General features: G+C 37.6%; 1 protein-coding gene across 5 annotated transcripts in view; it reads left to right on the top strand.

Moving 5' to 3' along the window:
* The window catches only part of GREB1L (GREB1 like retinoic acid receptor coactivator), a 307,520-nt gene that overhangs the window by 17,340 nt on the left and 266,909 nt on the right, over positions 1 to 23,271 (top strand). Inside the window, exon 1 of one of the 5 annotated variants that reach the window (XM_012445025.2) lies at positions 16,520 to 16,606. The exons of the other annotated variants lie outside the window; for them this stretch is intronic. The gene's annotated coding sequence lies outside the window, so the exon portion shown is untranslated. Of the gene's footprint in view, positions 1 to 16,519; positions 16,607 to 23,271 lie in introns of those variants that run through there. 5 annotated transcript variants of the gene reach the window in all.

Here is a 23,271-nt window from a genome sequence, read left to right as displayed (position 1 = left end):
CAATAATTATCAAACTATCTCTTAATTTCCATTAGGGTAAAAGGAGTGATTTCATCAAATACATTTGTCACTTCTTTAAAAATAGTTTTTCTCATCATAATTTTTCTACTGAGCAAGAGGTTTTTATTCATTGGAGATAATAGAATTCTCCATTGGACAGGAAATTAACAATAAGAGTAAGATAATGGTCTGTTTTAAGCACCTATAATTGGAAGGGTTGCTGTGGAAAGAGAGAAAGGGAAATGAAGAACTGTCCCTGCCCTTGGGGAAACCAATAGTCTAGTTAAAACACAGTAATGTGACTTGTGGTTTTGTAGATTCAGATCTAATTTTATTCAAACTATATTCCTCAAACCATTACTAATATAGCAAAATATTTATATAACATAATATGTAAAGATGTTTTTTGTTGTTTCCCAATACCAAAATTACAAAATAATTCAATTGAACTTACGTCTAATGGAATTTTATGCCCATTTAATTTTTTAAAAACTAGAAGATGTTTTTAACTTGTTCATGAGGCACTGAATGTATTATGAAATGGTATTAATGATGTTAAGAAAATAGTGGTATAATCCTTAAGTTGTTAGTGATACTTCATGGATATTAAGGTACGTATAAATAACACCAAAACTGTGGCATTCCTTTTTTGTTTGTGGTGGGGGTATGGATTTGACCACTATTCAACTCATACCTTTTTTGTTTGTTTTTTGTCCTATAGAGCAGAAACGAACTTTAGTAAATATACTGCTTTTGAGATGTTCTTTATATAGAAATTTAAGGCATAGGAAATTATCATTTGGAAAGAAAATGAATGAAAACTCATTTGGACCTTCAGACTATGTTTAAAGCACATTGGACAAGATTATTTAATTCGTACTTAACTATTCTACTGATGTAGATTATATTGAGAAATAATTATTTGAAACATAGATCTTAAAGCATTTTCTTATAAAATCACTTTTTAGAAATTTGGATTTTCAACAGTTTTATATCACTGAAAGCTGTGTACTCTAATTTGTTCCTTGATATGTTTCTCATTATGAGCAGTATTAAAAAAATAGACAAAATATTTATCGTAAGTATGTTATTTTTAAATAAATTTCCTTTTAATTGAATGAAATTACATTTTGTACCTGATTTGTGGACCATCAGAGAAAGGAAGATACATATTAAGGAAGGAAAAAAAGGAAAGAGACTGAAAGATTAATCAGAACTTACTACTTGTGCCATAATATTTTAGCTTTAAACTGTTAGTCCTTTATATTAGGATCCACTAAAGATCTTGTTAGTCTGCTAAATTTTAAAAGGCTTTTAGCAGCCTTTTCTACTTCCCTACAATAAAATAGCCCATTTGTGTGAGTTGCTATTGATTGCATATTTTGAAGTCATTTTTGTCTTTAGTAATTTCATTATCAGCCTGTGATTATCTTGTGTTAAAAAAACAACTCCTCACATATATGTGTTATTTATTGTTATTTTTAACATTTTGTTTATTAAATAGCTGGTTTTCCAGAAACTTACATGCAAAGGACATCAGTTCGGAGTTGACTTTTGTTAGTAGTGATTCTATTTTGACTTAGATGTTTAGAGATACTTTTCCCTTAACTCTTATATTTAAAGCATTAGCATATAAATCTGATTAAAATGATGTATTAAGTTGACTGATTACAAATAGTTGTGAGTCTTAATTTTCTTTCTCCTAAGAATTAGAGATTTAAATCTTTGAAAACATTAATGTGTGTGGGTGGTTATGATAGTCCAGCTGCCATTGTGTGTGTTTCATTTAAATGTAAATTTATCTTAGAGACTCTGAAGATGAGCTCAGAAGGTAGAGAATTTTAATTTGAATAGTCATTTTCTTCTTTTTTTCATGAATACTAAAATCTGTTTTATACTAAAGAAAAAAAACTTATTAAACAGACAGAACTCAGTTACCTCATTTTAAAGGTTCTAGTATGATACTGAGTATTGTTTTGTAGTTCTATGTAAAGGAAAACAGTAGTGTTTTGAAGAGAAATCAGGTTGTAGAAATAAATTTCAAATAATTAAATCTGAGCTGTGAAAGACCACTAACGTTAGCAGAAACACATTGACCTATGTATGACACACACATAGCTATATACTATGTATATATTTAGACTATATATAAATTTTTCAACACACAGTTGCTGGCTTGAATATACTATATTCTTAACCACTGATTAAAATAGTCTTATACTTAGTCTGATACTGTAAGTATAAATAAACTTCCAGATACAATTTTTGAGGACAAGTTTTTAAGGAAGTTTCTACTTCCCACTGTTCTCTTTAAAACAGGTCAAGATTTGAAGCTCTGTAATTTTGCTTTATTTCATAGTTGCTGTTGGCATTGTGTCAGCTATCATGAATGTTCTCTCAAGCGAGGTTACCTTCTGTTGCTTTTAGCAGCCTTTTCTACTTCCCTACAATAAAATAGACCATTTGTGTGAGTTGCTGTTGATTGCATATTTTGAAGTCATTTTTGTCTTTAGTCATTTCATTACCAGCTTGTGATTATCTTGTGTTAAAAAAACAAACAAGTAGGCAGAAAACCTCTTTGATCTACCCTAATCTTTCTATATGTAAATTTTGGAAAATTGACACTGTAGCCTGCCAATAAAATTTACTCCTGCACTGACATTTCTTTCCAAAGTAATTATAAAAAGGATTATAAAATTTACTAAAGGAATTGCTTTTTGTTAGTTGACAAAATTTACTTAAGCCACATAAATGTAAATATTTCTCATGCAACCCCTATGGAGTCAAGGGTTGCCATCAAAGAAAAGAGTTTTGTTTAATATAAATACCTTTATTTTATTAAAAAAATTTTTTTTTTCTAAATACCTTTATTTTATACAGTTAGGAAAATTAAAAGTGTTTTGAACATTTTGAGGAGGTCTTAAATTTTTACTTATGCCATTATTTAATATAAATGTCTCTGTGATTTAAGACATAATTTTGTATGATTTGCGTTAATTAATAGTTAATGGTTAGAATTTAAAATTGAGTTTTATAGTAACCAGTAAGGATATGAATTGCGTATCTATAGCAGTATCCTAATTTATAGATTGTATGACACATGGTCAGAGACACTGTTTTTTTTTTTTTTTTTTTATGAAAACCCCTGAGCATTTTTCTCCTGTTTTCTCTGAGATTCCAGAATAATATGTAGGGGTGATTTCCTTGAGAACAGGAGTTATATTAGCATCATTCTTAGGGGTAATAATAGTACCCCTCCTTTCAAACACAGATCTCTTTTTTTGCTCCTTCTCCAAATTCCCTGCCATTCCTCTTAACTTCTGAGGCTTGGAGAAAGTGAACTTTAAAAACTCCAATTCTTTCTCTATTTTGAATGACGCACCTTATGGGGGTACTTGTGTGGTTGGGTGGAGTATGTAAATACTTTATAAAATTCTTTATAAAATTACGTGCTTACAGATACTTTTGCTTGGTTACAGTTTTGCTTTCCCAAACAGTTGTTTTCTTTTTTGACACAGGAAGCAATGTTCTACCTCATTTGGATCAAAGCCGAGTTAGTTTAAGACACATATTTTGTAACAAAAATTTTATGTCTCTTAACATGATGTGAAAGTATTAATCATTATTATAATTACTTGTGTTGGTAGTGTGTCATTGTAATTGTAATAAGTGTTTCTGGGTTATAAAACCTAGAAGTTCTTTGCAAGGTGATGAGCCAGTGATATCAACCCATGGAAATGGCTATGATAAACCAGTTTTCTCTGGATTCATTTCTAGTTTGTGTCATGGTTTGAGAAAAACAATAGATGAGAACAAATTAGTATGAATACTCTTAATCATTTCATCTGGTAAAACTTCATGCCATGCCTAGGAGATGATGGGTTTATATGGGTATTTTCAAGAATTGCTTTATAGAACTTCCTCATTAAACATTTTATAAGGACATTCTGCTTTAACAAATTACATGGGGTCGAGGTAGGGAATATATATAATTGTAAAAGGTTTATACCCCACATGCAGATTATTACCTGGTGACTGAAAATGCTGCCTGGATCTTTTTTTGCAGTGCCAGGGAAGGTGGGGGATGGGGAGAATGAAACTTGAATCAGTGGCCATCTGGCCCAGATTTGGCTGATTTCCTGTGCACTGCCCTTTGTTTCAGCCAGACAATGGATTGTTCCTTTTAAAAGATAAGAACGCCATTGATGACTTTGTGCTGAATCAGCACGTTTGGTTTGGGATTGCAAGCATAGACTCATATTGAAGGGTTTTCACTTGTTCATAGGTCACTATCCTTGTCTTCATCCATTACAAAAATATTCTTAAGGTTGTTTTCTATAGTTTCTATGGTGAGACTACAAATTGAATAAAATAATTGGACATGTAGTTTTCTAGTTTTGTATTACCTGTCTTAAACATTGAAATCTCCTTGTCTTTAGTTTCCAAAATTAATATCTCCCTGATTGTGATTTTTGATAAATATTTATATAGAATAGTTTCTTATGTCTGAACTTGAATTTTCCATTTGAATCTTCAATGACTTAAATTTAATGTTGTCATAAATCTAAGTTAGACTTTTATGATATGGCTATGTAAATGGTAAATTTTCTGTGACATCTGTTGTCATATATCTGCAAATTATATTTTAGGATGGTAGAGCTACTCCTTACTTTAAACGCTACCTACCCACTGTGACACTGTTTAATAAATGGTTATGGACTAGAAGTAGGGATCTCTGTCACCTAGCATGCTAAGTCAGTCAGTCATCAGTTTTTGCAAGTTATCTCAGAAGCAGTAGAGATCGGAGAGTAGTTAAGTGTCATTTTTCAGAAGACAAGAACAACCTTCACTGCTACCATTTGTTGTATGACCAAGAAATATAAAAACAATCATTTTTACTTCTGAAGTTATTAGGAAGATTATTGGCAGATTTTGTCTACCTTTTAGTTTAATTCTTATCTCTTTACAGTTGAGTTGCCATGTGACTCCCCAGTGCAGAATTTTGTCTGAAACCACTGATAACTTCAAAATCAAGCATCGGATAAAAATTAACTGCTTTGAGATCTAACTTGTAATTATTTGTGTATATAGATAAAGGTATGTTGTTTAGGTAGAATCAAAGGGCCTGATCACAAGAAAAAAGCTTAATAGTTAGTTCCTTAGGGATCTAATTATGTAGCAGATGGGACCACACAGAACAATTCACTTTTATTTAGTGTAATTAATTTTGATCTGCATTCAGAAAAAAAAATGATGACAACAAATGACACAAAATATTAGTTTGCATCCATATAGGCAGTGTCCACGCATGATTGTTCCTCTTCTCTTTTGGATCACTTTAATCTATTCCTTACTCTATTTGATGCTAGTAAGGTCTCAGAATTGCTTATTTGCTTTAAATGAATGAGTAGTTTGGATACACTGATATTAAGAGTGTCATAGATGTTCATTGGAAGAGAATACTCAGATTTAGAGGATTGATTATTAAATTGTAAAATAAGGCAGAGTTAAAAGCTACAGTAACAACAAGACCAAGACAAGTTCTACTTCATTTTCCCCCTAGTTCGAGGTAGAGTGGAAGGTCTTATCCTTTCTCCCCTTCCCCCCTCCTGGTCACCCTTCACCCCCACCCCCGCCCCCCAACCTCTGACTCTCCTTCAAATCTCACGGTGGAATTATAGTCTCTACAGAGGCTTGGTTGCAGATGCCTGGAAAGTTTACACTGCAGAGAGTTGTTTTGTTTGGCATAGCTAATCAGGAGCCAGGCTGGAATTGCTCATAGCTGTCATTCAGGTTTTGTTTCAAAGTCCAAGGACCTGCTGGGAAAAACAAAAAGCTAATGAAAGCTGACTGTATTTAGGCCTCAAATCTGTAGAAACTGAAATGATGTCCTGACAGTGTATTCTTATTCTTCCACATTCTTGCCGTTACTAAGGTAACAGATTTTTAGAGGCTTTCCATCTTCATTGTCAAGTATTTGCTACACTTATTGTTGTTTTTCAGATTAGAGCAATTCAGATTATCTTCTTTTGAGATGAAGGAAAAAGAGAAAATAATGGAAATAACATGTCTGAATCAAATACCCTGGATGCTAGTAAGATCAGTTTTTTTAAATGCCTTAAAATTCTCAGATTCATAACACATTACAGTTGTTTAGGACAAGTTCAGTTCCCCAAATTTGTGATGCTGTGTATATGAAATTCCCATTCTTATAAGGTAAAATAGTATGTATTCATATAATCACTGAAGAATATATCTTATAGGAAAAATGTGTATAGTGAAATACACTGTCTTTAGGATCTTCCTTCCTGAATGAAAAACTAGTTGTATGAAAAACTGATGAGCTTGAATTCCTATCTGTAAATAGTAAAATCAAGTAGCATGAGAAAATGGACTGTGATGGGCATATTTACTGAAAACATTGTTTATGTGTGTGTGTGTGTGTGTGTGTGTGTGTGTGTGTATATATATATATATATATATATATATATATATATGAATGGAGTGAATGGAGAAGGACCTGAGCCAGACCTTGAGATGTATGGGATTTAGATAGGTAAGAAGGGAAAAGATAAAACTCCAGGTTGGGAAACTAGCATGAACAAAGATACAGAAATTAAAACAAGGGCCTCCTGATACATTTTTAACACTTTTCTTCAAGATCCTTATGGGTTCTTTTTCATTCAGCTAGCTGCCCACTTTCTTATTTATTTCTTGGAAGAAAATTAAGCCAGATCTTATCTCCATGAACATAGGCTTTTAATGTGTTGGGGCCAAATTAGTGACATGATCTGATCCATACTAAAATTAGGTCACTAATTTTTCACAGGACGATTTGCCTTGGTAGATTAACACTCATCTATATGGAAATGCTGTTGTTTTTACAGTCCATTTGGGGCACATATCAAACCTATGGTTTGATAAGTGATAAACAAAAGATTATTTTGTGGAGATAAGGTGTTCTTTGGGTTGGATTTAGAATTGAGACTCTTCAGGGAGCTTCTCAATAGTGTTATAACCTTTGTGAATCCTCTTGCCATGATGTTGACTCAAGTGGAAGATGACACAGTTTTTTTTTTTTTTTTACAGGCTTATTAAACATCTTCATCAAATACTCTTTCCCTGGTAGCAATGACTGTAATACTGAAATGACCTAATTTTAGTATGGATCAGATCATGTCACTAATTTGGCCCCAACACAGTAAAATCCTATGTTTATGGAGATAAGATCTGGCTTAATTTTCTTCCAAGAAATAAATAAGAAAGTGGGCAGCTAGCTGAATGAAAAAGAACCCATAAGGATCTTGAAGAAAAGTGTTAAAAATGTTTCAAGAGGCCCTTGTTTTAATTTCTGTATCTTTGTTCATGCTAGTGTCCCAACCTGGAGTTTTATCTTTTCCCTTCTTACCTATCTAAATCCCATACATCTCAAGGTCTGGCTCAGGTCCTCCATTCACTAAACCCTCTTCAACTGCTGGTGTCCAGATAATAAGACAGGCTGTATCCTCAGCTGGTTACAGTATTTAAAGAATGGTGTTTGAATAGGGTTTCTACATTTTTAGGAGGAGAATGATTAGGATGGGGTAGATATAAAGGAAAAATAACATAGATGGAATAGATCATTTGAAATGGGCAAGTTTAATCTAGAAAAGATTTAAAGAGAAACAAGATATCTGTCTTCAAGGGCTGACATAGGCAGCTGGAATTAGATTTACTCTAATTACCTTTAAGGCCAAGGTTTCAAATTATGCTCTGCAGAGCTTCAGGGATTTTGTGGTGAGCCTTGGGCTGCATGAAGGTAGAGAAGAGCCAGAGACTAGTGGACATGCTGAGTGCTCCCTGCAGCTGCCAACAGAAGAGTTCCACTTTTAACTGCTTTATGTATTGGGTTTGTGCCTACTATTTCTTTTAAAAACACATTACATGGTTTAAAAAATACAGTTTTGAAAAACATTGCTGTATAGAATAATAAGTAAGAGAGTTTTGGTTCAAACTGCAATAAAATGTTCTAGCAATAAGAGACTTTGAAAAATTAAATGGACTGCTTTGTGAGATGTTAGCTCCAATTAAAGCAGAACATTAATGACCCTGGCAAGGATGTTGGAAGATTTCTGCTTTTGGGGAAAGGTTAAGTTAAATGGCCTCCTAGATTTCTGACAGTTGTAGGATTGTGTAATTTGATTTCTTCTCTTATTGTCACTATCAGATAATCTGACATTTTCTGCTTTTTTTTTTTGAGACGAGTCACCCAGGCTGGAGTGCAATGGCAGGATCTTGGCTAACTGCGACCTCCGCCTCCCAGGTTCAAGTGATTCTCCTCCATCAACCTCCTGAGTAGCTGAGATTACAGGTGTGCACCACCACCCCCAGCTAATTTTTGTATTTTCAGTAGAGTCTGGGTTTCACCGTGTTGGCCAGGCTAGTCTCAACTTGTGACCTCAGGTGATCCACCCGCCTCAGCCTCCCAAAAGTGTTGGGATTACAGGGGTGAGCCACTGCCCCTGGCAACATTTAGCTGATCTTAATTGAGTTTTTTGAGAAACCCCACCTCCCCTTTACCTCATGAATTTACAGAGTGTAGGAACAATGTCTTCATTGTTTTTGCTTTTGGATTCTTCAGATCCTAGCACAGATGTAATGTCTCAGTAAATACCTGTTGAGAGAGAAATGACTGCAAGAAGCACTTGCTTGATTGCCTTATGACCCCATCCAGTAATAAATGGTGATAAGGGAAGGTATTTACAGGCTATTTCTTCTACTTTTGCTTTCTGCCCTTCAGAAATAGTAGAAATGACAAAGAGTTGAGATAAGCCAGTCCCAGCCCAAGCTCTTTTTTTTTTTTTTTTTTGCCCAGGAGGCCAAAATACTACTTTGTCTGAAAAAGTGAACATCGCTCCCTGAGAACCTAATAGCTAAAAAATTTAACATGGAAATCAGGATCCTTCCTACAAATTAAGAAACTGAGGCACAGAAGAATGGTGAAGTGAGATTTCTAGATATTCCAAGTGCAAATAAGGGAATATGTTAATAAGAGGATCACATTGGCAGCCTTGACTTCAGGGTCTTTTGCCCCCTGATTCAGTTGGTTCTTATGTTATTAAGTACTAGGACTAAAGGATATAAATTAAAGGAAAGTTTTTCCAGATGCATGATTGGAATCTAGTAATGGTGGTAAACTTGATACAGGGGTAGGCAGGTGCTTGATGAGCACAGCGGAATCAAAAGCAGCCTTTTCACCCATAGGAGGCTTTTCATGTTTCCTGTCTTTGTCCTGGGTGGGAAAGGGAGAAGTGTTTGTGCCAGCTTCTGGCACATTGCCTTGTGCCAAGTAGACACTAAAGAAGTACTTACGGAATCAAGCTAAATTTTATTCATGGGACTTTCAGAGGAATTACTAATTACAGTGCACACTGTAGGTGGTAATCATAGTTCTTCTTGCTTGAAGTCCCCTGTTCCTCTACAAAGTCAGGTGAGTTTAGGAACAATTTTCATGATGTCAATATCTTTTATTTTTTTGAGACAGGGTTTTACTCTGTTGCCCAGGCTGGAGTGCAGTGGCATGATCTCAGCTCACTGAAACCTCTGCCTCCCAGGCTCAAGTGGTTCTCCCACTGTAGCCTCCTGAGTAGCTAGGACTACAGGTTCACCCACCATGCCTCGCTAATTTTTGTATTTTTTGTAAAAATGGGGTTTTGCCGTGTTGCCCAGGCTGGTCTTGAACTCCTGGGCTCAAGTGATCTGACCATTTCAGCCTCCCAGAGTACCGGGATTACAGGTATGAGCCACCATGCCTGGCCCTGGTGTCAGTAACTTAGAGTTCAAATGAGGAGATTGGTCACATCTGAAAACACAGATAGGCTTATGAAGATCTCTGTACAAGTTGTTCATTGTTGGTAAGTGACAAGAAAGATGTCTGGAACCAGTAAATGATCCAGCACTAAGGAAGCCTTGCCATACCTCTGGGAGAAAAGGGTTACTTTTCATTAGGTGAGTAGTTATAAATCCTAATTATTAATATGTATACTGTAATGCCTGAGTACTTTCTGGGGTGAAGATAGCATAAACAGAAAACTAGATTGCAAAAGGATTTCAAAATTAGTCTCATACTTATGTCTGTTTTACTGATGGAGAAGAAATTGGACCCCTAGAGATACTTAAATACCCTAGAGCCAGGATTAGAGCATAGGCTATTTGATTCCCAATATAATCGCCTATTCATAATGGTAAAGGAGGAGGATATCTTTATTCATTCTGTAGATTTTTAACAATATTTAGGAATGAATGGCCTTTCTTCCCAAAGCTCTTTTATAATTTGCAGATTATGCCCAGTTCTGAGTATTATTTATATATCCTTAAAGCTATTGAACATGTTTTATGGTTTTATGCAATAAAAGGGCACTACAGGTGTCAAGAACATCATAGAGCTGCTTATATAGTATACAAGATACACCTTAATGCCTAAGGCAACAAGTGCCTTCTGCCAGTAAGAATGAAAATTAAGGCCTATGGAAAAATTTAATTAAAACAATTAAGACATGAGAGTGAGACGAGGAAATAAAAAATTAAGACAACTGATTTGGAAATGGTTTATTAGTTAAAAAAAGGATTGTTTAAGCATACTAAAGCATATTGGAACAAATTTTTAACTCATTTAAAAGAATATGTTATTAACACTATTAAGGGCTTTAATAAAAACTCAGTTGTATATACATATTTATATGATTCTTAGCAACAGTTCATTAAAATGTTTATCAACAAATTAGCATATTTGATTTATACTGGGCAGCTCTAGAGATCAGAAATAGGATTAGGATAAAAATTTCACAGAGGAAGATTAAACATATAGCAAGAAAGAACTCGCGGAGTTCGGTGGCTCATGCCTGTAATCCTAGCACTTTGGGAGGCTGAGGCGGGTGGATCATTCATGAGTTCAGGAGATCGAGACCATCCTGGCCAACATGGTGAAACCCCATCTCTACTAAAAATGCAAAAAATTAGCTGGGAGTGGTGACACGCACCTGTAGTTCCAGCTACTGGGGAGGCTGAGGCAGGAGAATCGCTTGAACCCAGGAGGCGGAGGTTGCAGTGAGCCGAGCTCATGTCACTGCACTCTAGCCTGGGCGACAGAGCGAGACTTTATCTCAAAAAAAAAGAAAAAAGGAACTTAAAAACTTGTTTTACTTTACTATTAAGTATATTAAAGAGTCTAATAATGAAAATTAGGTTGTCTTCTACACTTGTTTCCCAGTCACCCAAATCCCCTAACTGGAGATAACTCCATTTCTAGTACACCCTTCCTGATATATTTTGTGTATGTACATACATGTATATGTATGTACAGGAAAACATATTGAACATATCGTTTGGTACTTTGGAGACTGATGAAAACCTGTCTGTGAGCTAGTGCTCCGAACAGTATAACATGATATCTTGTGATGTATCTGAGAAGTGTCACTAAAGTGTTCAACAGAGTCTGGAGGATGGGCTGTGAGGAATGTCACAGGGATTCTCATCCTGGGTGGAAGTGGACATTGATGACATTGAAGGTTCTCCTCCCAAATTCTGTGATATATTTAAGTGCCTATTAGATGCTAAGCACTGTGGGAACAAAAAAGAAGCATAAGGAACTTTTGTTTTAGCAGGGAAGATAAGATACATGTTCACATGCACACCATCAGAGAAAATGTAAATTCTGTAAGACAAAATTAGTGATATCACAAAGCTGTATAAAAATAGTTGTTGAATTACCTGGGTAGATGGTAGTAAGTACTGTGAGTTAAGCAAAGGGTGAGGAAGTCTAAGGAAACTTTGTCTCTTTCTTTCTTTCTTTTTTTTTTTAGACGGACTTTCGCTCTTGTTACCCAGGCTGGAGTGCAATGGCGCGATCTCGGCTCACCGCAACCTCTGCCTCCTGGGTTCAGGCAGTTCTCCTGCCTCCGCCTCCTGAGTAGCTGGGATTACAGGCACGCGCCACCATGCCCAGCTAATTTTTTGTATTTTTAGTAGAGACGGGGTTTCACCATGTTGACCAGGATGGTCTCGATCTCTTGACCTCGTGATCCGCCCGCCTCGGCCTCCCAAAGTGCTGGGATTACAGGCGTGAGCACCGTGCCCGGCACGAGGAAACTTTGTTTATGAGGTGGGTTGTACCTAAGCCCTGAAGAACTGAATTTGGATTAACAGGGAAGAGGTAAAGAGAGTAGTTTGTCATCGTTGAACACTAAAAGTGAATAGAGGGATGGCAGGTAGACTGGGATGAAAGTGAAGGTAATTAGAGGTTGGTGGGGAGAAAAGATGTTAAATTAAGACCATGTTATGAAGTCAGTGAAGTCAAGGATCTGAAGTGTAGCCTACATAAAATGAGTAACAAGGGCCCACTGAAAGTTTCTTTTTTCTTTCATTTTTAGTTAACACATAATAATTTTACATATTTATGGGATACAGAATATTTCAATACATGTATACAATGTGTAATGGTCAAATCAGGGTAATTAGCATATCTATCACCTCAAACATTTATAATTTTTTTGTATTGTAAACATTTAGAATCCTCTTTTAGCTTTTTGAAAACATAAGTTATAGTTAACCATATTCCCCCTATGGTGTTACAGGACACCAGAACTTACTCCTCCAATCTAGCTATAATTTTGTATCCAGACCTGCCTCTCCCTATCCTTCCCCTCCCCTCACCCTTTCCTTCCTCTAATAGCTACAATTCTACTCTACTTCTATGAGCTCAACATTTTTTATTTTTATTTCCCATATATGAGTGAGAACATGCAGTATTTACTTTTCTGTGCCTGGCTTATTTCACTTAATATAATGTCCTCCACGCTCATCCATGTTGCCACCAAAGATAGGATTTCATTCTTTTTTTTTTTTTAATGGCTGAATAGTATTCCACTGTTTGTATATACCACATTTTCTTTATCTATTTATATGCTGATGGAAATTTAGGTTGATTCCGTATCTTGGTTATTGTGAATAGTGCTTCAATAAACATGGGAGTGCAGATATCCCTTTATACTGCTTTCCTTTCCTTTGGATATATACCCAGTAATGGGATCATTGGATTCTATAGTAGCTGTTTTTTTTGTTTTTGTTTTTTTTTTGAGACAGAGTCTTGCTCTGTTGCCAGGCACTAGGCTGGAATGCAGTGGCACGATCTCGGCTCACTGCGACCTCTGCCTCCCCGGTTCAAGCAATTCTCCTGCCTCAGCCTCCCGAGTAGCTGGGACTACAGGCACACGCCACCATGCCCAGCTAATTTTTGTATTTTTTTAATAGAGATGGGGTTTCACCATGTTGGCCAGGATGGTCTCAATCTCTTGACCTCATGATCTGCTCGCCTTGGCTTCCCAAAGTGCTGGGATTACAGGCGTGAGCCACGGCGCCGGGCCAGTGGTTCTATTTTTAATTTTTTTGAGAACCCCCACACTATTTTCCATAATGGCTATATTATGTAATGGTTGCACTAATTTACACCAACAGTATATATGAGTTCCTTTTTCTTTGCTTCCTCACCAGCATCTGTTATTTTTTTGTCTTTTTCATAGTAGCCATTCCAACTAAGTAGAGGTGATATCTCATTGTGGTTCTGATTTGCATTTCCCTGGTGATTAGTTATGTTGAGCATTTTTTCATATACTTGTTGGCTATATACAAAAATCAACTCAAAGTGGATTAAAAACTTAAACATAAGACCGAAAATTATAAAGCTATTAGAAGAAAACAAGGGAAATGCTTCAGAACATTGAGTCGAGGCAACGATTTTATGGTTAAGACTTCAACAGCATAGACAATAAAACCAAAAATAGGCTGGGAGCGGTGGCTCACACCTGTAATCCCAACACTTTGGGAGGCCGAGATGGGTGGATCATGAGGTCAGGAGATCGAGACCATCCTGGCCAATATGGCGAAACCTTATCACTACTAAAAATACAAAAAAATTATCCGGGCGTGCTGGCATGCGCCTGTAGTCCCAGCTATTCAGGAGGCTGAGGCAGGAGAATCGCTTGAATCTGGGAGGTGGAGGTTGCAGTGAGCCGAGATCGCACCACTGCACTCCAGCCTAGGCAATAGCGCAAGACTGTCTCAGAAAAAAAAAAGGAACAATAGAACTATATTAAACTAAAAAACTTGAGCATAGCCAGGGAAAAAATGTCAACAGAGTGAAAAGACAGCCTATAGTATGGAAGAAAATATTTGCAAAGTATTTATTCAACAAGGCACTAATGATCAGAATATACAAGGAACTCAACGGCAATAATAATAATAATAATAATAATATAATAATCTGGTTAAAAAGTGGGCAAAAGATCTGAATAGGCATTTCTCAAATGGTGACAGACAAATGGCTAACCACCAGACATTTCTTAACAGGATTGTGACATTGTTGTATTTTAGAACGGCAGCTTTCAGCTATTGCATACATATGGGTGCACATGGACCTGAATATTAGTGTTGGAAATAAAAGAGAAAAAGGGGACTCAAAAAATGAAAAGAGATATATGATTGCTGATTGAATTTTGGAGTCAGAGGAGAGGGATGAGAGACTGATAACTCCAAGTTTTCAAGCCCATCTTCCTGGGAGAAAGATCTTACCATTAACAGTAGTAGAAAAGACAGAAGTCAGGTTTTGGGGGATGGAAATGATGAATTTGATTTTAGATTAAAGTTGAGATGATGGACAGACATTCAAATAAAAGTATGTAGTCGTTGAAAGTATGTAGTCATTGAAAGAAATTGGATGTGGAAGGCAGCATCCCTAATACATACCCAGCTACACCCTGAGTGCACCATCTCTCCAGAAAAGACAAGCTGTTATCCTATTTATCTGAATTCCCATCAGACCCATTTTAACTGGAAGAGAATTATTTACATATGACAAGGTAAAGTCCAATATAGGGAGATGAAAAAATGAATATACTTTTATTGTTTGACTCAAATATTACATTTCATCTCTATAGGATGTATGTTTTTGTTGTACTGTGATTGACATTTGTTAAAATCCTTGCATACTATTTCAGCTGTTTAATTCTGAAAAAGAGTTTTAGGATGATGTTCTCATTAAGTTACCCTTTGATATAACATTGCAGTCTTTGTTGTTATTAACAAATAATAGTTCTTATGTACATTTAAGGAGTGTGAAATTTAGTGAACTTATTTTGAGACGGAATTTTGCTCTTGTTGCCCAAGCTGGAGTGCAATGGCGCGATCTCGGCTCACTGCAACCTCTGCCTCCCAGGTTTAAGCAATTTTCCTGCCTCAGCCTTCTGAGTAGCTGGGATTGCAGGCATGCACCACCACACCCGGCTAATTTTTTTGTATTTTTAGTAGAGACAGGGTTTCCCCATGTTGACTGTGCTGGTCTCGAATTCCTATCCTCAGGTGATTCACACGCCTCAGCCTCCCAAAGTGCTGGGATTACAGATGTAAGCCATCGCACCTGGCTAGTGAATTTATTTTTATCCTATGGCATATTGTACCTGCCTCTGATTTAGCAGTCTTTTGTTTTGGCAGGTTAAAAAAAAAAAGTTTACTAATGGCAATGTATTATCCAATATTGAATGATTGGGTATTTTAGGGAATGATTGATCTGTATAATTGCTGAGATCACTATGTGCAGATAAAGGGGGGTGGTGAGCTTTATTTCTTGGTTTCTTCCTTTTTGGACAAAGTCTTGATGCTCCCCTCCTTCTTGGTCTGGAACCTCTCATCAGGGAGCTTGCATGCTTTGGTCTCAGACCTGTGGGCCTCAGCCTGGCCAGCCAGGAGCTTCTTGCAGACTTTGTCTGCCTTCAGCTTTTGGATGTGTTCCATGAGAATCTGCCTTTTTTTTTTTTTTTTTTTGAGATTGAGTTTTGCTCTTGGTCGCCCAGGCTGGAGTGCAATGGCACAATCTCAGTTCACTGCAACCTCTACCTCCTGGGTTCAAGCAATTCTCCTGCGTCAGCCTCCCGAGTAGCTGGAATTACAAGTGCGTGCCACCATGCCTGGCTAATTTTTGTATTTTTAGTAGAGTTGGGGCTTTGCCATGTTGACCAGGCTGGTCTTGAACTCCTGACCTCAGGTGATCCACCAGCCTCACCTCCCAGAGTGCTGGGATTACTGGCATAAGCTACTGTGCTTGGCCTACTGCTTGTTTTTGAATATGTTCCCCTTCACCTTCTGGTATGGGATGTGATGTTTGTGGTAGTCTATCCTCTTAGATTCTGAGCAGCCAGTGCAGAATTCTGCTATTCCTCTTGCAGGTTACCATCTTGGGCATTTGAGAATTGCCTGCCCTTCTGGCGGGCCAAGGTGTTTTTCCGACATTGAGACTGGGAATTGACAGTCACGGGCTTGAGGATGATCCACCGGTCTTTGATCATCTTCCAGGTTGGCCTGCAGGAGTTGGTGTTGGCAATTCCACTGATCTCATTGGGGTCCAGCCAGACCTTTTGCTATAGCAGAGGACCCTGGAGGTTAGCTTCTTCCAAAGCAGACCATACTCATATCTGAGGCCTGAGTGTCTAAAGGAAAGCTGTTTTAGCAATTTTTATACTGAAATGTAATTGTTTGAAACCTATGGAATATCCCAAGTGAGAAATTACTATACCTTAAGGTAAGGAATAAGTTTTGTTTGTCCTGAGGAGCTGGTATGCATCCTCTTCTGTGTTGGTAAGAGACTGTTGCGTTCCCCCCTTAGTTCCTGTTCCCTAGGAAAGTTAGAGCTAAATTTGATGCTGAACTCTACATCTATTGTTTAGTATATTTGATTTCTTTTGGACCTGAACTTTCTTTTCCTATTTTGTTACATGATGCATATCTCTTTTGTTAAATGATGTGCCAGGGCACATCTTGTGGGGGAAAACTAAAGGTACACATAAATTTAATTTATTATAGCCATCAAAAAATTCCCAGAGTCAAGGTTGGGTCTGCAGCACATAGAATAATTCTAAGGTCATAGTAAATATGCTAAAAATGTTTTGGAGGCTGGGTGCAGAGGCTCACACCTGTAATCTCAGAACTTTGGGAGGCCGAAGCGGGTGGATCACCTGAGGTTGGGAGTTTGAGACCCACCTAACCAACATGGAGAAATCCTGTCTCTACTAAAAATACAAAATTAGCTGGGCGTGGTGGCACATGCCTGTAATTCCAGCTTCTCGGGAGGCTGAGGCAGGAGACTTGCTTGAACCTAGGAGGCAGAGGTTGTGGTGAGCCAAGATTGTGCCATTGCACCCCAGCCTAGGCAACAAGAATGAAATTCTGTCTCGGAAAAAAAAAAAAAAGTTTTGGAATGAAGTTCAACAAAAGTTCAGAAATTTCAGGAAGACTATTTGAGTAGGAAAACTAGAGATGCTGTCTTGAAAGAGGGGCATTTATGCTTAACTCTGAGAAACAAATAGTGTTTGACAGGCAGAGATGGGCTGATGGGTTTTTTAGGGAAGGGAGTTGCATGAGCAGAGTTGTAGAGACAGAAAAACATGAGCCTTATCCTTCTTAGGGCAAATAATCATTTTGGAGAATAATGGGGAAGATGGAGGGAGTGGTAGGAAGCCTGGCCGCCTTCGCTGTTAGGATTATCATCTGTGGCTATTACTTGGCATTTATCTCTTTCTCATCATGTCTAGAACCAGGCCCCAGATACCATAGGCCCAGTGTGTTAAGATAGTTCACAGGGGTAGGAGAGGACGAACACCCACTCTTCAAGTGTCCTCTCTCATCCCGCCCTTGACTCTTAGTCATTGACTCTAATCCTTACTTAAAACAACTAAGCTGTGATGTTGTTTTAACCCTGCCTAAAATCCAAGCAGTCTATGGGCTGCCAGGCAACTTTTATTCTTTAGTTTACTAATGAGGAGTCCCTAAACATAAAGTACACTTACACACATAGGAAGCAAGGACTTTCTCAGTGGGCTATTTCACTACTTGAAGCTGTCTGGTGAAATTTGGAAGTAATAAAAATAAATGCTTATATTTATTCAGCATTGTGTACCAAGCACTTGATTGAGTACATTGTATCTATTGTGTTATTTCATCCTCATCACCATCCTTAGAAGTATATGCTATGATTATCTCCATCTTAGTAATAATAAATAGACGGAAGTCTAGTACACTACATTTAAGTTCACACAGTAACCTAAGTGTAGTGTACTAGAACTGGGATTTGAATCCAGGCAGTCTGATTTCAAAGCCTGAACTCTTAGCCAGTACATCATACTAATTTAAAGGAAACACATTAAGAAAGTATGAGAGACACATGTTCTGTATTCAATAGATGATGACAAACAATTAAGTATGACTGTTAAATTAACAGACCTTTATATTTCACATTTCATGAACTGAGTGGTTTTGGGCCCATTGAGGTCTTTGTTTTGTATTTTTAACGTTTAAATAAAAATTATCTTTGAATGCCTTTAGATGGGGCATGCATTCTTCTTTCATATGTGTCTCATATTAGCCCACAAATTTATGGCATTAGTGGATGTATGATGTTAATTCAGAATTCATTTATTGACTGGACATGGTGGCTTATGCCTGTAATCCCAGCATGTTGAGAGGCCAAGGCAGGAGGATCGCTTGAGGCCAGGAGTTTGATACCAGCCTAGGCAACACAGTGAGACTGTCTCTACAAAAAGCTAAAAAAATAGCTAGCCATGGTAGCATGCACCTGTAGTCCCAGGTACTCGAGAGGCTGAGTGTGGAGGATCCCTTGGGCCCAGGAGTTTGAGACTGCAGTGAGCTATAGTGTTGCCACTGTACTCCAGCTTGGGTGACAGAGCAAGACTCTGTCTCTTAGAAAAAAAAAAAAGGGTGGGGGGCGGGCATGGTGGCTCATGCCTGTAATCCCAGCACTTTGGGAGGCTGAGGCGAGCGGATCACGAGGTCAGGAGATTGAGACCATCCTGGCTAACACGGTGAAACCCCATCTCTACTAAAAATACAAAAAAAAATTAGGCAGGCATGGTGGCACGTGCCTGTAACCCGAGCTACTCAGAGGCTGAGGCAGGAGAATCGCTTGAACCAGGGAGGTGGAGGTTGCAGTAAGCTGAGATCACACCACTGCACTACGACCCGGCGACAGAGTGAGACTGTCTCAAAAACAAAACAAAATAAATAAAAAGAATGCATTTATTATGTTAGTTCAGAATGTAGCCCCCACTCATGCAGGTTGCTGTTTTGCTGTTTAAGGCAATGAGAGGGGAAAAAGTGATGATGCCAGGCATACAGATTTCCTTTATCAGGGAAGGAAACCCTTCCCCAGAAATCCGTGCAGTGGACTTTCCATATTAGGTTTCTTAGTTAGAACTGGGCTGCATGACCATCCCTCACTACAGGGGAGGCTAGAAGGGTGGGGAACAGAATTTTCATGATGAGCTTAGACCAATCAAAATCCTTCCTTTAAAGCTGTGCAAATTGGCACCCCAAACAGAACTGGAGTCCTGTTAGCAAAGAAGAGGGAGTGGATATTTTAAAAGGGACTAAGAATATCTGTCATTTATTAATTCTTTAAAATTATGATTTGACTACACACTACCCTCACAATGGAATGATTCATTAGGATTAGCTAACTGCTGTAACAAACATCCTTAAAATTCCAGTGACTTAATTACTTGCTCATGCTGTAGTCTGACACGGCAAGGCACTTCTTGCCGTCATTTAGGGATCCAGGTCCTTTCATCTTGTTACGCTACTATCTTCCAATTCTGGACTCCCAAGATTGCTGTGGCAGGAAGAGAGCATATAGGGAAGGCAAACAACTCTTAACTGTCTTGGCCATCACATCAGGCACGTTCCATCTCAGAGCTAGGAAATGTTTAGCTGTGTCTCCAGGGAGAGGAAGTGAGTTTGGTAAGCATCTAGCCAGCCTCTGCCACACTGCAATTGAGTGAAATCTAGTTGTCACTGAAGACAATTGACAAGATGGATAAAGGTATTTTTTGCAAATGTAAAAAATGACTTTCATAAGAAATTATAAATGAGATGTTTAATTTTTTGATATTTCTTAACAGTATTTCACCTACTTTTCCTCTTTATTGACAGTTAAAATATGAGACAGCCTCAAGTATGTTATATCTAAAAAACCTTCTTTGACCTTTCCAGACAATAAGCAGGTCACTGTATTTACTTCTGTGCTGGGCTACTCCTTAATTGTAATAACTCATTGGCATGCATCTCACTTGGCTCAAAACTCATAGGGTGAAGACTATGCACAGTTCATCTTTTAATTATCAGGGCTTAATGTCAAGAAGATAATAAAAAAATATAATTGAATTAATGTCTAAATGGATAAATGCAGAAATGAATGTATTGACAATAGTAAAACTTCAGACTAAAAGGAGAAAAAGCTAGTTTTAAATCATGAGAATTTTTATTTACATGATTTTTATAAAAATAATGTTTTTCTCTGGCAGGCCATGCATGGTGACTCACACCTGTAATCCTAGCATTTTGGGAGGCTGAGGTGGGTGGATCACCTGAGGTCAGGATTTCGAGAACAGCCTGGACAACATGGCAAAACCCCGTCTCTATTAAAAATACAAAAATTAACTGCGTGTGGTAGCAGGTGCCTGTAATCCCAGCTACTCAGGAGGCTGAGGCAGGGAGAATTGCTTGAACCTGGGAGGTTGAGGTTACAGTGAGCTGAGATCATGTCACTGCACTCCAACCTGGGCAACAGAATGAGATTCCATCTCAAAAAAAAAAAAAAGTTTTTCTCTGTAGCATAAATGATAATTTGAACTAGCTGCTCACAAATAATTAACATACATAGTAATATTTGGTCAATCTAGTTCTATTCATTTAATTATAAGGTGAAGATCTTAAATTGTTTTCATAAATATATTAAATATGCTGTTCAGTTTGAGTGGCCTTGTATTTCACATCTGTGGAGAATAACTGAGATTTTTATTTCATTAGTAATAGTTGTCATACTTAACTATTTTAATCTTCTATTCATTAATTCAGCCAGCATTCAATGAGTTCCTACGCAAACAGAAGATACTAATAAACACACTAGTCTGTAATTATATAATTAAAGATTTTATTAGTTGGGACGAAGGCTAGAAAAGGTTAGACTAACTGGGAGTTCATAATTTGTCTTGGAGATTTAAGAAAGTTTTTGAAGAGGTACTCTCTGTGTTGAGATGAAGAGGAAGAATGAGACAAAGCCCGATGGAGAGTTTGGGAGAGAGCACTTCAGAATGTTTGAAGGTGCTGAGAAGTGCTTGACACACGGGAGGAACTGGGAAAGAAGGCCAGGGCCATCAGCTGGAGGGGCAGGACAGTGGGGACGTAGGCATGGGCCTCCCAGACCATGGTTAGGCCACTGGACCTTTACTTTAAAGCATTCATGCATGTGATTAAAAAACAAAATGAAAAGAAAAAACTTAGTGTTTTAGATGACAATGTGTAATAAACCTTTTAGCCATCATAAAATATTTTGAAATAAGACATGTAAATACTGACTTAGTCCATTTTGGTTGCTATAATAAAAAACCATAAACTGGATGGCTTATAAACAACTAACATTTATTTCTTAAAATTCTAGAGGCTTGGAAGTCCAAGATCAAGGCACCAACAGATTCAGTGTCTGGGAAGGGCCCATTTCTTGATTCATAGATGATGCCTTCCAGCTGTATCCTCACATGGTGGAGGGGCACTGGAGCTCTCTAGGGTCTCTTTTATAACGTCAATAATTTCATTCATGAGGGATATAACCTTATGACCCAATTACCTCCCAAAAACCTAACTCCTAAAACCATCACCTTGAGGCTTAGGATTTCAAAATATGAATTTTGGAGTGACACACACATGTAGATCATCGCAAATACAGAGTATATATATATACACACAAACAAACAATAAACACAATTTTTATTTTTATATTTTGGGACTGGGCTTCACTCTGTTGCCCAGGCTGGAGTCCAGAGTCACGATCACGGCTCACTGCAGCTTCCACCTCCTGGGCTCAAGCGATTCTCCCACCTCAGCCTCCTGAGTAGCTGGGACCACAGACATGTGCCACCATGCCCAGCTAATTTATTTAGTTTTTGAATAAAAAATACCAGCTAGGCACAATGACGCATGCCTGTAATCCTAGCACATTGGGAGGCTGAGGTGAACAGATCACTTGAGCTCAGGAGTTTGAGATCAGCCTGAGCAACATGGTGAAACCCTGTTTCTACAAAAAACCTAGGCGGGCCTGGTGGAGTGCACCTTTAGTCCCAGCTACTTGGGAGGCTGATGTGGGAGGATCACTTAAGCCCAGGAATTCAAGGCTGCAGCAAATTATGACTGCACTACTGCACTCTAGCCTGGGCTGTAACAGAGCAAGACCCCATCTCCAAAAATAAATAAACAATTAAAAATTTTAAAATACCACACTTGTAAGAACAATGAAAAAAAATACTGGTTACATTTCATAAATGGAAGAAAAGAAACTAAACTAGGTTGAGATAAATGTAGGAGATAGATTTAAATAAGTTAGGGGAAAATACTTTTTTATTTTATTTATTTTTTACAAGGGAAAATACTTTTGTTAACAAGTGTGGTGTTTTAAAATTTTTAATATTTTTTTTTAGAGATAAGTCGTCTTCTTTTGCCCAGGCTGAAGTGCAGTACAGTAGCAGTATATATAATAAACAAAAAGCCTGGTCAACATCGTGAAACCCCGTCTCTACTGAAAATGCAAAATTAGCCAGGTGTGGTGGTGCACAACCTGTAATCCCAGCTACTTGGGAGGCTGAGGCAGGAGAATCACTTGAACCCAGGAGGCAGAGTTTGCAGTAAGCCGAGATCTTGCCACTGCACTTTAACCTGGGCGACAGACCAAGACTCTGTTTCAAAAAAATAAAATAAAATAAAGTGTTAATATTCTCTGCATATAAAACATTCTTACAATCATTTTAAAACAATTACCTCAAAATAAAGGAATCTAGGGCAGAAGTTGACAAACTCATCCTAGATCAAATCCAGTCCATATCTTCTTTTGAAAATAAAGTTTTATTGAAACATGATCATGCTTGTTCATTTGCATATTGTCTGTGGTTGCATTTGAGCTTCAGTGATGGCATTGAATGTGACATCAAAACCAGCAATTTTTAGTGTCAGTTTTCTGATCTCTTATATCAGTGAAAATCCACTTTTGGTGACCTTGGAAGACAATATAGAGTCCCTTCTCTTTGGAATGGCTTTTGGTGGTCCTGTTTAGCTTCAGGAGAATGGATCAGTTGGGCTCTTGAGGTTTCTTCCTCATCCTCATCCTGTTTTATCTTGAACTTGTCT

This window comes from Aotus nancymaae, unplaced genomic scaffold (genome assembly GCF_030222135.1).
Source record: "Aotus nancymaae isolate 86718 unplaced genomic scaffold, 86718_ANA_hifiasm-v0.15.2.pri h1tg000020l, whole genome shotgun sequence".
Taxonomy (NCBI): domain Eukaryota; kingdom Metazoa; phylum Chordata; class Mammalia; order Primates; family Aotidae; genus Aotus; species Aotus nancymaae.
This window is presented reverse-complemented; position numbering and strand designations above follow the sequence as displayed.